General features: G+C 41.6%; 1 long non-coding RNA gene and 1 gene segment (V, D, J or C); one reads left to right on the top strand and one right to left on the bottom strand.

The window, feature by feature from the left end:
• LOC143752587 (immunoglobulin kappa variable 3-15-like) overlaps positions 1–13597 on the bottom strand; it is a 251047-nt gene that overhangs the window by 51485 nt on the left and 185965 nt on the right.
• LOC143752662 (uncharacterized) lies at positions 4313–10157 on the top strand. Its single transcript, XR_013207401.1, has 3 exons — positions 4313–4855; positions 8580–8735; positions 10062–10157. It is a non-coding gene; the product is annotated as an uncharacterized LOC143752662 (long non-coding RNA).

The raw sequence follows: 13597 nt of genomic DNA on the forward strand, positions 1-13597 counted from the left end.
TAATGAGTGTGGGGAATATGGAAGGTCCCAGATTTGTAGCTTTGGTTGGGATGCTAACAAACTAGCAAATCAAATAGAAATAGATGATATTATTTGTAGCAAGACTGTGCCCCTAGGAACAACTCCACCTTGGTTGTTTTGTTTCCCTATGGTGAATATGGAAACTAAAGAGATAAATATAGGAGTGTATCAGAACATAGAGCAATATTTAGAAAGTAGGTACTATAATACAACACATTACTCATTACAGCGAGATGGTCTTTCTGCTGGGCCTTAGGCCTGTCGCACCTCCAACGGTGCCTTTTGTGGACTATGCATGGCAGAGGCGTCCTTTTCTCTGAGGCAGGCTTAAACAATGACTGCATACCACACGGTTTTGCTGCAGGGTCTTCAGCTGGGGACCACCGCTCATTGACGTTTCGCCACTTAACCCAGAACGTCTCATGGTGGCGGGGCAGTGAACAGGGACGTCTCCCTGACACCCCCTGCAGCAAAACCTAACTTGATGTTACTCCCCACGACTTGTCTCGTTGTTTCAGCCAGAGCCAGTGGCTTGCTTTCTCAGCTTCCTCAGAGAGCTCTTTGGTGGATCTGCTCAGTGTGGCTCCCCGTAGTCCCAGGTCCTTGAGCAAACGTGATATTGATCTGCCCACAAAGCCTCTGGCTCCCACCTCCACCTGGTACAGCCTCACATTCCATCCATTTTCCCTGCACTCCGCAACCAGGTCTGCATACTTCGCCTTCTTTCTCTCGTAGGCAGCTTCCAGACCCTCCTCCCATGGCACTGTCAGCTCGATTAGTATTACTGACTTCACAGCTACAGACCACAGCACCACATCTGGTCTTAAGGTGGTGCTGCATATCTCCTGTGGGAACTGGAGCTGCCTTCCCAAGTCCACTTCCATTTTACACACCGCCCCTGGTGTTAAAAGCTTGGCAGGTTGTCTCTTGCTGGTATGAATTGCGTCTTCCCCCTGCCTAATGAAGTGGATCCTGCATCGGCTCTCTGATGGACTCTGGTTGTTTGCCTCCTGTCGACTTTTCTCCAGCACCTCTGCCAGCTTTCTGAGCACTTGGTCGTGCCGCCATCTGAGCCGCCCTTGTGTCAGTGCTGTTTTACAGCAAGACAGAATATGCTGGAGTGAGGCATTGATGGTCCCGCAGAGGTCACAGGATTGCTCTGTTCCAAGCCATTGGTGGAGGTTTTTAGGGCTCGGGAGGGTGTCGTACGTTGCCCTAATGAGGAAACTGAGCCGAGCCTGCGGCAGTTTCCAGAGCTCTGGCCAGCTGATTGCTCGGCTCGTGACACCCTCCCAAGTTGTCCACCGCCCCTGCTGCCCCTGTACTACAGACCTCACTCTGATCTCCTCCTGCTCAATCCTGGTGACCTCTGCAACAACAAGGTCCTTCCTCTCCTTCCTGCTTGCCTTGGACCATGGGATGGGTGGCTTGCTCCATCCCAGACCTGCCCGTCCTGTCTGGACCATGCCCACGACTTGTTGATGTTGCAGTCTTCCCATCACCTTCTCCACCTCCTCCTTGGCCCTCCACTTCCTTCCAGTCTCAACTCTGGCATTTGCATCAGCCACTGTCCTGTCGGAGGAGTCCCTTAATTCCATCACCAGTCTTGCCTTCTCCTGCCTATAGCCCAGGGTGATGGATTTCAAGGGTAGCTGGAGTGAGTTCCATCCATACAGGCCAGCAGCTTAGAAGCACCGTGGTAGGCCAAGCCATTTACGGATGAAGGAGTTGGCTTTTGCCTCCATCCGGCTTACGGCTGATGAGGTGACTTCGCACAGCTTCAGAGGCCACATCACCCTTGGGTACAGGGTGAAGTGATAACACCACACCTTGTACTTTCCAGGTAGCTGGCTTGCATCAATCTTGGATAGGCCTTCTGACAGCTGCAGAAGGATGATTTCCCCATCTCCTTGTCTGAGAGACCAGATGTATAAAGTCTTCCTAGGCTTCGGATGGGCTGATCCACGATGCGGGGGATGTCTTCCCCGCTGATGGTGAAGGTAAGTCTGTCATTTCTCTCCCCCTTTCGCAATGAGAGGCTCCTTGACTTCTGCGGCTTGAACTTCATCCTGGCCCAGGTGATCAGCTCCTCCAGCCTCTTAAGCAGCCTAGCTGTGCATGGGGCAGTTCGTAGGAGGCAGGTGATGTCATCCATATAGCTCCTTAGGGGCGGGAGCCTCTGGCCTGAAGGCAACCGGACCCCACCCACCACTTGCCTTGCCCCGATCAAGATGACCTCAAACGCTGCCACGAAGAGGATGGGGGAAATGGAGCATCCCATTGCAATCCCTACTTCCAGTTGTTGCAGCCGGTGGTGAACTTCTTCAGTGCAAAGCATATCCTGGAAGTAGTTCATGATCATGGTCCTGATGTTGTCTGGGATGTAGAAGAATTCCAAAGCGTAGGCTATGAGCAGGTGCGGCACTGAGCCATAGGCATTGGCTAGGTCTAACCATATGACATGCAGATCTTTCTTCTCCCTCTTAGTGGTCTGGATCACAGATATATACATATGCATCTAAAGATTCAGAGGGTAAAACGGGTATTGCAGCTTACATCCCTGATTACAAAATCTCTATTAAAAGAAGAACATCAGATCATCTGTCCATATTTGCAGCTGAAATGACAGCCATTATTATGGCACTGCAGTGGATAGAAGTTAGGCCCCCTAAAGCAGTTATTTGTTCTGATTCTATGTCATCTCTCACATCCATTCAAAATGGAAAATCATCATGTCGACAGGACTTATTGATTGAAGTTAATAATATCATATTTGCAATTAGTCAACAGGGAATATCAATCCAGTTTGTATGGGTTCCTGCCCATAAAGGAGTTGATGGTAATGAGGAAGCAGACAAGCTGGCAAAAGAGGCAACCAAAGAAGAGGAAGTTCAATTAAGCATTCCACTCAGTAAATCAGAAGTTAAGGTACTCATTAAACAAAAAGTTAACAAGATATGGCAAGATAAATGGGATAAGGAGAAGAAAGGTAGACACTTATACAATATACAAAAAGATATTTCAAGTAGCAAACATAGTTATTCAAACAGACATGAAGAGGTTTGGTTTACAAGAATGAAAATAGGCCATACTGGTTTAAATAATAGTTTACATATTATACATAAACATCCATCTGGGAAATGTGAGATATGTGGAGTGAAAGAGGATGTAGATCATGTTCTTTTAAGGAGCATAAGATTCTCCAGAGAAAGAGAAAAACTGAAGAGGGAAGTAAATGCAGTCAAAAAAGCCTTTTCGTTAGAAACATTATTATGTGAGAATAGATCAGGAAACATCACTAATGCTATGATAACATTTATCAAAGAAACAAAACTAGCAAATAGGATTTAATTTTTAATTTTATTTATTTATTTTTTGTGAATGACATTCATTGATTGCATCTCAGCCCAGCAGATGGCGGTAATACACTTTGACTGTAAACTGCCAAAAAAATTAACAGAAGAAGAACCACACCTGTCTGATAGACATGAAAATCAAAATAGTAAGACTGAAATTCAATGTTTAATTAAACAATATTTGAAGAGTAGATGGGAAAAACTGTTCGGATCATTTTACTGACTCTCTCGTTCATCAAAATGAACAAATCTTGATTCAAGTCATTTTGTTTATTTAAGTGGCTTTAAATGTTATACGTTTAACAGATAAATTCTCTGAACACATCCTCCTACGCAATCTTGATCATATTTTGGAAATCATTATAATGCAGCCAAAGATAATTTACAGGGAACATAAATAGATTTACCTTCCAAGTCTTTGCTACATTTGTCATGTGACACACGATCGTTCATGAATGACCCATCACTAAAAAACAGTGGGAGGAAGAAAGAACAGGAAGATGTTTTTTGTTGAGCTGAATCTGAAATTAATTCTCAAAGAACTACATTTCCCAGAATGCACCATCAGTAGCAAGCCGGTTGCTTGATTAGGAGCACCTGTTAAGACATGGAGGTTCTCAGTCATTCAGACAAGCTCACTTCAGAGAGAAGACACTCCAGGTTCACTCACAGGTTCAGTGAAGACGCCAATGGTCGGTGAAATGTTTAATTTACTTTTACGATGTTTGAAATACTGCTAAATGTGTTCAAGCTATGTTTAACTGTGTGTAGATTGGTTAAGAAACTAGGGATGGGGGAATTGACCCTTCGTTAAGCCCCGCCCTCCCTAGTTACTGTTGCTGCGCCTGTCAAGCTTTCACGCCTGGCACGTCTATTACAGTATGTATGCACCGGTATCAGACATTCCCAAGGAGATATTTAGTCATTTTTGCCATACAAAAGGGACTGCAGTTTGCATTTGAGGGATATATCCACGAAATTATTTATAACCGATTAGAGAATAATTGAATCAAAATTGAAGCTAAAGCCGATAGGTCCCAACGAAAGCAGCAGCCCGCCTCATACGCTGACAATTCAACTGGGAAACGAACAAATTGAGGAACAGCTATGTTCGTGCACAGCAGGGTAAGTGAAATTTGAAAATAATCTAATAATTATAAATCAAACTTATCTTATAGCTTATCCATAAGTCTTGTGTAATAAACACAAGACATTAGCCTGACCACTTTGCAATAATAACATTTTCCCGCTTATATTTTTAGCGCGCCAGGCTACTGCTCACACGTCGTGGGTCTAATCTACGCCTTGGACCTGGCAAGAGCCAGAGATGCATCAACAACTCATACAACGTCCCCCTGCACGAGTCTACCACAGCAGTGGCACAAGCCAATGGGTAACAAAATAAGGGAAGTGCCAATATCATCGGTAGTTGTCGCTAAAGCTAATGAAAACCGTATGCGGCGACCAATCGACTGTCGGTATATTCAATTCAATTCAAATTTATTTGTATAGCGCTTTTCACAATACACATTGTCTCAAAGCAGCTTTACAGAAAGTGCATTTCGGAAATGTACATAGAAAAATACAGTTAGTTAATCATGTATTTATTTATGGCATAACATATCGCCGGCTTTGAGTCGTCTCTTCACAGGCGTCGAGTCGTCTCTTCACAGGCGTTGGGGTATCTGAAGTCTCCGTGAGAGGCTGGATACAAACTGGAGCTGACGAACGCTATTTACCTCGGGACTAGCGTCCCAGATAACAGCAGAAAGGCAGATGGGAAATAATTAGCATAGCTGATGTTCATAATGTTAATGCATTCGAACTGATTCAGCAGTAGTATTAAAGGTTAAGCATTAAGTGAATGCTTGGTTAAAGGGATGCGTCTTTAATCTAGTTTTAAACTGGGACAGCGAGTCTGAGTCTCGGACAATATCAGGAAGGCTATTCCAGAGTTTAGGAGCTAAATGCGAGAACGCCCTCCCTCCTTTAGTGGACTTAGATATCCTAGGAATGACCAGAAGCCTTGAATTTAGTGATCTTAAAGAGCGCGATGGATTGTATGGCGATAGAAGGTCTGTTAAATACACAGGAGCTAAACCATTTAGGGCTTTATAGGTCAGTAGTAGTACTTTGTAATTGATACGTAACTTAATAGGTAACCAGTGTAGAGATGATAAAATAGGTGTTATATGATCATATTTTCTTGACCTAGTAAGAACTCTAGCAGCTGCATTTTGCACTAACTGTAGCTTGTTTATTGAGGATGCAGGACAACCAGCTAATAAAGCATTACAGTAATCTAGTCTCGAGGTCATGAATGCATGAACTAGCTTTTCTGCATCAGAAACAGACAGCATGTTATGTAGCTTAGCAATGTTTCTAAGGTGGAAAAAGGCTGTTCTTGTAATATATGAAATGTGATTTTCGAAAGTCAAGTTGCGGTCTAGTATAACACCCAGGTCTTTTACTGTAGTGGATAAAGTAACAGGACATCCTTCTAAATTAAAGTTGTATTGTAAGGGATTTTGTGGGTAGTTTTTTGGACCAATAAGTAGTACCTCCGTTTTATCTGAATTTAATAGCAGGAAATTACACGTCATCCAGCATTTTATATCATTTAGACACTCTGTCAATTTAGATAAGTTAGTGTTTTCATCTGGTCGTGATGAGATATATAATTGAGTGTCATCAGCATAACAGTGGAAATTAATTCCATGTTTTCTTATAATATTACCAAGTGGCAGCATGTATATTGAGAATGGCAGAGGGCCTAACACCGATCCTTGCGGCACTCCATAGTCTACTGGCGTTATCTTTGATTTTTCCCCATTTAAACAGACAAAATGATAACGGTCTGATAATTACGATCTAAACCAGCTTAATGCCTGTCCCTGAACACCAGTGTAGTTTTGTAGTCGATCCAAGAGTATTTTATGATCTATAGTGTCGAACGCAGCGCTAAGATCGAGTAGAACTAGTATTGAGATACAGCCTTGGTCAGAAGCTAAAAGTAAATCATTTGTAATTTTAACTAGCGCAGTTTCTGTGCGATGATGCGGTCTGAATCCCGACTGGAATTTTTCATAGATATCATTTTCTTGCAAGAAAGAGCACAATTGAGCGGACACAACTTTTTCTAGTATTTTAGACATAAATGGAAGATTTGAGATGGGTCTGTAATTTGCTAAGTTATTTGGATCTAATTGCGGTTTCTTAATGAGAGGTTGTATTACTGCCAGCTTGAATATTTTTGGAACATGACCTAAAGATAAAGACGAGTTAATAATATTAAGAAGAGGCTCTTCCACTACAGGTAACACTTCTTTCAGTAGTTTAGTGGGTCTTGGATCTAATAAACATGTTGTTGGTTTAGATGCAATGATAAGTTTATTTAGCTCTTCCTGTCCTATAGTTGTAAAGCGGTGTAGTTGTTGTAGAGGGGCCATAATTGAGGCTGAATCATAAGACATCATAGAGGAATGTATATTTACAATTGTGTTTCGGATGCTTTCTATTTTCTCATTGAAGAAATTCATAAAATCATTACTACTATATTGTAACGGAATATTTTGCTCTGGTGATGTTTGTTTATTTGTTAGTCTAGCCACGGTGTTGAATAAAAACCTTGGATTATTTTGGTTATTTTCTATTAGTTTGCGGAGATGCTCAGCCCTGGCTGCTTTTAGAGCCTTTTTATAACGTGACATACTGTCTTTCCACGCGATTCTAAAGACCTCTAAATTAGTTTGTTTCCATTTACGCTCTAAGTTACGAGTTTCTCTCTTGATTGCATGCGTAGCACTGTTGTACCATGGTGCTTTAGTTTTCTCTCTAACCTTTTTTAGTCTAATTGGTGCAACAATATCTAGTGTACTAGAGAAAATGGTGCTCAAACTGCTAGTAATTTCCTCTAGTTCATCTGTTTGTTTGGGTGCACTGCGCAGCTGAGATAGATCAGGTAAGCTATTTGAGAATCTATCTATAGTGGTTGGAAGGATTGTTCTGCCTGGTCGATAACGTGGCGCAACTTGACAAATTTCAGCAGTACGTATTACGCAAGATACCATGTAATGATCAGTGAGATCATCACTTTGCGGTATAATATTTATATCAGTTGGATTGGTTCCATATGATAAAATTAAATCTAGTGTATGATTTAGACGATGAGTGGGACCACTGACGTTTTGCGTGACCCCAAAGGAGTTTAATAAATCTGTAAACGCAGTCCCTAACGCATCATTTGTATTATCTACGTGTATGTTAAAATCTCCAACAATTATTGCTTTATCGGTATTGACCAAAAGATCTGAGAGAAAGTATGCAAACTCTTTTAGGAAGTCAGCATAGGGCCCTGGAGGTCTATATACGGTAGCCAAGGCTAGAGATAATATGGATTTGTTTCTTAAATCTAAGAGCGTAACATTTAGCACAAGTACTTCAAACGAAATAAACCTGTGACCTGTTTTCTGAGTAACATTAAGAATATCTCTATAGATTGTTGCAACAACGCCACCACGACCGATCAGATGGGGCTCATGCTTATAACAGTATCCTGGTGGAGTAGACTCATTTAGACCAAAATAATCATTTGGTTTAAGCCAGGTTTCAGTAAGGCAAAGTACATCGAAACTATTATCTGTGACCATTTCATTTACAATAACCGCCTTAGGTGTGAGCGATCTAATGTTTAGAAGACCTAGCTTTAGAAATTGTTTTTGTTCACTGATATTTAGATTTTCTGGTTTAATTACAATAAGATTTTTGCTAGATCCTACACTAGATTTATTGTTTGGCCTCACTAAGCGAGGAATAGACACAGTTTCTATATAATGTTCTACACTACTTATATCAATTAAGTTGGGACAGCAAAGACTGTGATTTGGACTTTGACTTACTAGTCATACAGGAAGCAGGTAAGTTGATTTGGTTATGGTTATAGTTATGTGATTTGGCAGAAGCTTTTGTCCAAAGTGACATAGAAATAAAAACAACACAATAGTTAAAAAGGACAGTGACAGTTTTAAAATGTTGGTAAGACGACATTAAGGAGAATAGAAATAATAAACAATAATGTCAATTCAATCAATAGCCAAATCAAAATAAGACAATACTATAATACACAAACAATAATATTAGAGAGGCAGGTTTCCAAGTACAGCAACATTTTGTCATATAAAACCCCTAGCTTTGTATTGATAGGGTATTCTCTTTCAGGACCTTCTCAGTTACTGAGGAGAAAATTGCTTGATTAAAATGGCAGACAGGAGCACCCATCAGCTACTTGGTAAACAGACCCCTGTTGACATAACTGTAGGAGGAGAGAGATACCCACTAGGAAGTGGTTTGAGCCATCAGGTAAATGAATGAGATGAGGCAGTATTAAAATAGATATTCTTTATTGTGTACTTTATATGCAATTCACAAAAAATGTAATGTATAGGACAGTGCAGGACATTGCACCACATCAGTGTGATCTTCCTTGACCACTTAGCTCTTCTTCACACAGACAACCTTACTTTTTGATGATATGAAGCTGGAAGTTAGACAGCATGCTGACTACATACCATATTTGATTTATGTTCATTAGCCGGGAAATCGGGATTTGGCCTGACACAATTTTAAACTTCTTTATCTTTGCAATAGCTCTTTCAATATGAACCCTGTGCTTGGCTATTATTTTGGTCATTTCAACATCTGCATGTGGAATATGTATGTTTGCTCTTGCAAAAGGTGGAATGTTAAGTTGCAAACCAATCTCCTCAACTTCCTTCTCTATTAGAAAGCCTTTATCAACCATCAAGCCATCTCCTACATTGAGATAGCCACACTGAATGTACCCCTTCAAAATGTCAAGGATGTTGCACTCATTGAAAATTTCTTTGTCAGAACTGGCTGCGGTGAAGAGGGCAGACACATAAATGACTGCACCTCGTGGATCACAGGCCACTAGAGACTTAATGGTGTTAGTAGACTTGTAGGTGGAGTAAGTCTGACTCTGAAACACTAGTGAGCTTGGTCTCTGAATCTTAAGTTCAGTGCAGTCTAAGATGGCAAAAGTATTTTGGAAATTCTTCTTTAAATTTAGCTGGCATGTTCTCAGAAATAACATCCCTTTGTGGCCAAAATGGACAATTTGCCAAGACTATAATACATATAGTCCACCCAGGAGTTGATCAGTGTGAACGGATGTTAAATCTGAAGGCTAGGTCTTTGTGGTCCAAATTTTGTCTTAATTTCATTAAGGTCAGTAACAATTGAGTACGCAGTGAAAGTTGTTTGATCTCATTATTGACACGTTTGTATGAGAGAGGACTGTGTGTTTGTGGTGCACTTGGGTCAGTTGGAATGTTAAAAAATTCACACAAGCTATTAAATTGCTCATAAGAAAACCCTGTGCAGTAGTGGAAATAATCAGGCACATGGCTTTGGTTTATAATCTCTGGGTTTAAAGCTGAGGTGTGTGCATACTGAAGTTCCTTTTGAAGATGATGGAGTTGGCCATCCTTTGCCTCGAGTTGAAGCTTAAGATTTATGATGTCCTGCTTGTGATTGGCTAATGCGTCCTGCAGAGTTCTCAGTTCCTCTCCATGGTCGCCCATATCATGTTCTTCTCTAAATGACAAAAAAGAGAAAGAAAACATGGAATGTTACTAATTTATGTTATTATCCTCTGTTTTACAGCTTCCTCTCCTTGACTCTGCAGGACCATCATCTGCGAACCAGCTGTCAAACGACTTCCCGGATTTCCCTCTGCCAACACAGCCGTCAAACGACTTCCTGGATTTCCCTCTGCCAACACAGCCGTCAAACGACTTCCTGGATTTCCCTCTGCCAACACAGCCGTCAAACGACTTCCTGGATTTCCCTCTGCCAACACAGCCGTCAAACGACTTCCTGGATTTCCCTCTGCCAACACAGCCGTCAAACGACTTCCTGGATTTCCCTCTGCCAACACAGCTGTCAAACGACTTCCCGTATTTCCCTCTGCCAACACAGCTGTCAAACGACTTCCTGGATTTCCCTCTGCCAACACAGCCGTCAAACGACTTCCTGGATTTCCCTCTGCCAACACAGCTGTCAAACGACTTCCCGGATTTCCCTCTGCCAACACAGCCGTCAAACGACTTCCCGGATTTCCCTCTGCCAACACAGCTGTCAAACGACTTCCCGGATTTCCCTCTGCCAACACAGCTGTCAAACGACTTCCCGGATTTCCCTCTGCCAACACAGCCGTCAAACGACTTCCTGGATTTCCCTCTGCCAACACAGCTGTCAAACGACTTCCCGGATTTCCCTCTGCCAACACAGCCGTCAAACGACTTCCTGGATTTCCCTCTGCCAACACAGCTGTCAAACGACTTCCCGGATTTCCCTCTGCCAACACAGCTCTCAAACGACTTCCTGGATTTCCCTCTGCCAACACAGCTGTCAAACGACTTCCTGGATTTCCCTCTGCCAACACAGCTGTCAAACGACTTCCTGGATTTCCCTCTGCCAACACAGCCGTCAAACGACTTCCTGGATTTCCCTCTGCCAACACAGCCGTCAAACGACTTCCCGGATTTCCCTCTGCCAACACAGCCGTCAAACGACTTCCTGGATTTTCCTCTGCCAACACAGCTGTCAAACGACTTCCCGGATTTCCCTCTGCCAACACAGCCGTCAAACGACTTCCTGGATTTCCCTCTGCCAACACAGCCGTCAAACGACTTCCTGGATTTCCCTCTGCCAACACAGCCGTCAAACGACTTCCTGGATTTCCCTCTGCCAACACAGCCGTCAAACGACTTCCTGGATTTCCCTCTGCCAACACAGCCGTCAAACGACTTCCTGGATTTCCCTCTGCCAACACAGCCGTCAAACAACTTCCCGGATTTCCCTCTGCCAACACAGCTGTCAAACGACTTCCTGTATTTCCCTCTGCCAACACAGCCGTCAAACGACTTCCTGGATTTCCCTCTGCCAACACAGCTGTCAAACGACTTCCTGTATTTCCCTCTGCCAACACAGCTGTCAAACGACTTCCCGGATTTCCCTCTGCCAACACAGCCGTCAAACGACTTCCTGGATTTCCCTCTGCCAACACAGCTGTCAAACGACTTCCTGTATTTCCCTCTGCCAACACAGCCGTCAAACGACTTCCTGGATTTCCCTCTGCCAACACAGCTGTCAAACGACTTCCTGGATTTCCCTCTGCCAACACAGCCGTCAAACGACTTCCCGGATTTCCCTCTGCCAACACAGCCGTCAAATTTCTGTGCAGTGCTGCATGAAAAAAACATGTGTAGCTACAGAAAATTGACAATCACACCATCCCAGTCTTTAGCTTTAGAAAGAGAGACCAGACAACAAGATACAAATCACATCTGGCATCTTGCCTGGGCTCCCCGACTAACGTCAAGTGTAGGGATGGGAATCGAGAACCGGTTCTTCAGAACCGGTGCCCAGTGAACCGATTCCTTGGAACCGTTAGCATGCTTGCTTAAAGATTCCTCTTATCGGTTCCGCTCATTGCAAATGTGTCATGACGTCACACACGCGCAACGTTGTTTTGGTTATATTTCACGCGAAAAGACGACAATACAGTCACTTGCAACACTTGTAAAATTTCAATTTCAAAGGGAACTACCTCCATTATGCAGAAACATTTGGCCACACAGCATGCAATTCATTTGACGCGAGTGTGAGTAATTAAAAGTGCTCCAACTACTTTAAAAGCCTACATCTGGGCACATTTCGGCTTTTATGAACAACCTGATTTGAAAACAAATCATCCACCCGCCCTAATGTTATCTGATTTAGGTATTGTTGTGGTTTTCAATTTTTGTGAAAAATAACTTTGCAGAGATCTTTGATGCCAGAAATAATTAGACTTTATTTTCGAACACCGTTCCGTTCCATAGAACGGCGCTCTAACGCTCTGGCCCTCCGGCCTTCCAGTGCGCTCCCGAGTATTTTTCGGTTCAGAGTTATATACATACATCTTCCAAAGAAGGTAACACACCCTATAGATAGTTTTGGGTAAAGGTCTTTTACCATGTGACTTCTCAGAATATAATTTTCTGCAGTAAACAACATTCCATTCAAGGTCTTTCACATACACAGAGGAAATCCAAAGTCACAGACAGAAGAAATAATTGTGTCCAAATATATAGCAAAATTACTTGTTTTCTAAATAATAAAATCTTCTACATTCCCTCCTCTGAGGCTTATTAAGCCTCACATTCACCATCCTTTTCCAGAGTGTAGTTTCAAAATCCAGCTCCCTCAGTTATGCTACCTAGTGACTCAACTGAGTCACTCATTCTCCTTTCCAATTACTGGATTAAGCCACCACACTCCGGAGGAGCACTCGAGCCAAACATCTTCTTCCATACATTTTTATTTATTTTAGTTGTTCTTTCTTTTTTGTTTAATGGAAAAAGTAAAAAAACTTGAGTTCTCCCTAATCAGACAAACTTAAACATTGTAATAAGTGTGTGTATACATTTGTTCTTGCATTGCATGTTATTGTCACAGTTATGTAGTGTATATGTGTACTGTTCTTTTCTCAACTTTGTTTTTGCCACAAATTTCACAAAACTTTGCAAAAATGCCTTTTAATTTAAAATGCCTTTAATTTTATCTTCATTTTAATTTTTAATTTCCTTATCTTACTCCCCCCCTTTGCACACTGGTTTAAAACCATTGCGCATCTGGATTGAGAATATTCAAAAGTATTCATTGGTTCAACAATCTGTCCTTCATGTGAATGCCAAATATCTATTTTTGACCCCCCTCTGGTGCCATTTAGATTGTTCACAAGGGCCTGTTTGTTATCGAATTTCAATAACTTTGAAATTTCAATAACTAAGTCTATAAACTTTCTATACTTTCTATCAAGCACTACTTGATATCATTTTAACTAATCAATTGCATTTTGAATCAAATTGTATTCTAATCAATTAAAATTTAATATTTGTTAATACTTGCTTTAATTTCAACTGTAGCCTTAAATTAATTTTGTATACCTTTGTATTGCCCAATTGCATCTGAGAGTACCTATTAAGATTTATTTAAAAGTTATTTTTAGTTCTAATTTTTCCTTCATGAATTGTCTTAATTCCCACTATGCTATATCAATTTCTTAAATTAATTGTTAACATTATTTTAGTTTCTTTTCTTTTTTTCATTATCATTGTTTTCTATGTTGCTTTAATATATTTTTCTCTTCAATA

This window comes from Siphateles boraxobius, unplaced genomic scaffold (genome assembly GCF_051911475.1).
Source record: "Siphateles boraxobius isolate OS27281-9 unplaced genomic scaffold, OSU_SipBor_1 102, whole genome shotgun sequence".
NCBI lineage: Eukaryota > Metazoa > Chordata > Actinopteri > Cypriniformes > Leuciscidae > Siphateles > Siphateles boraxobius.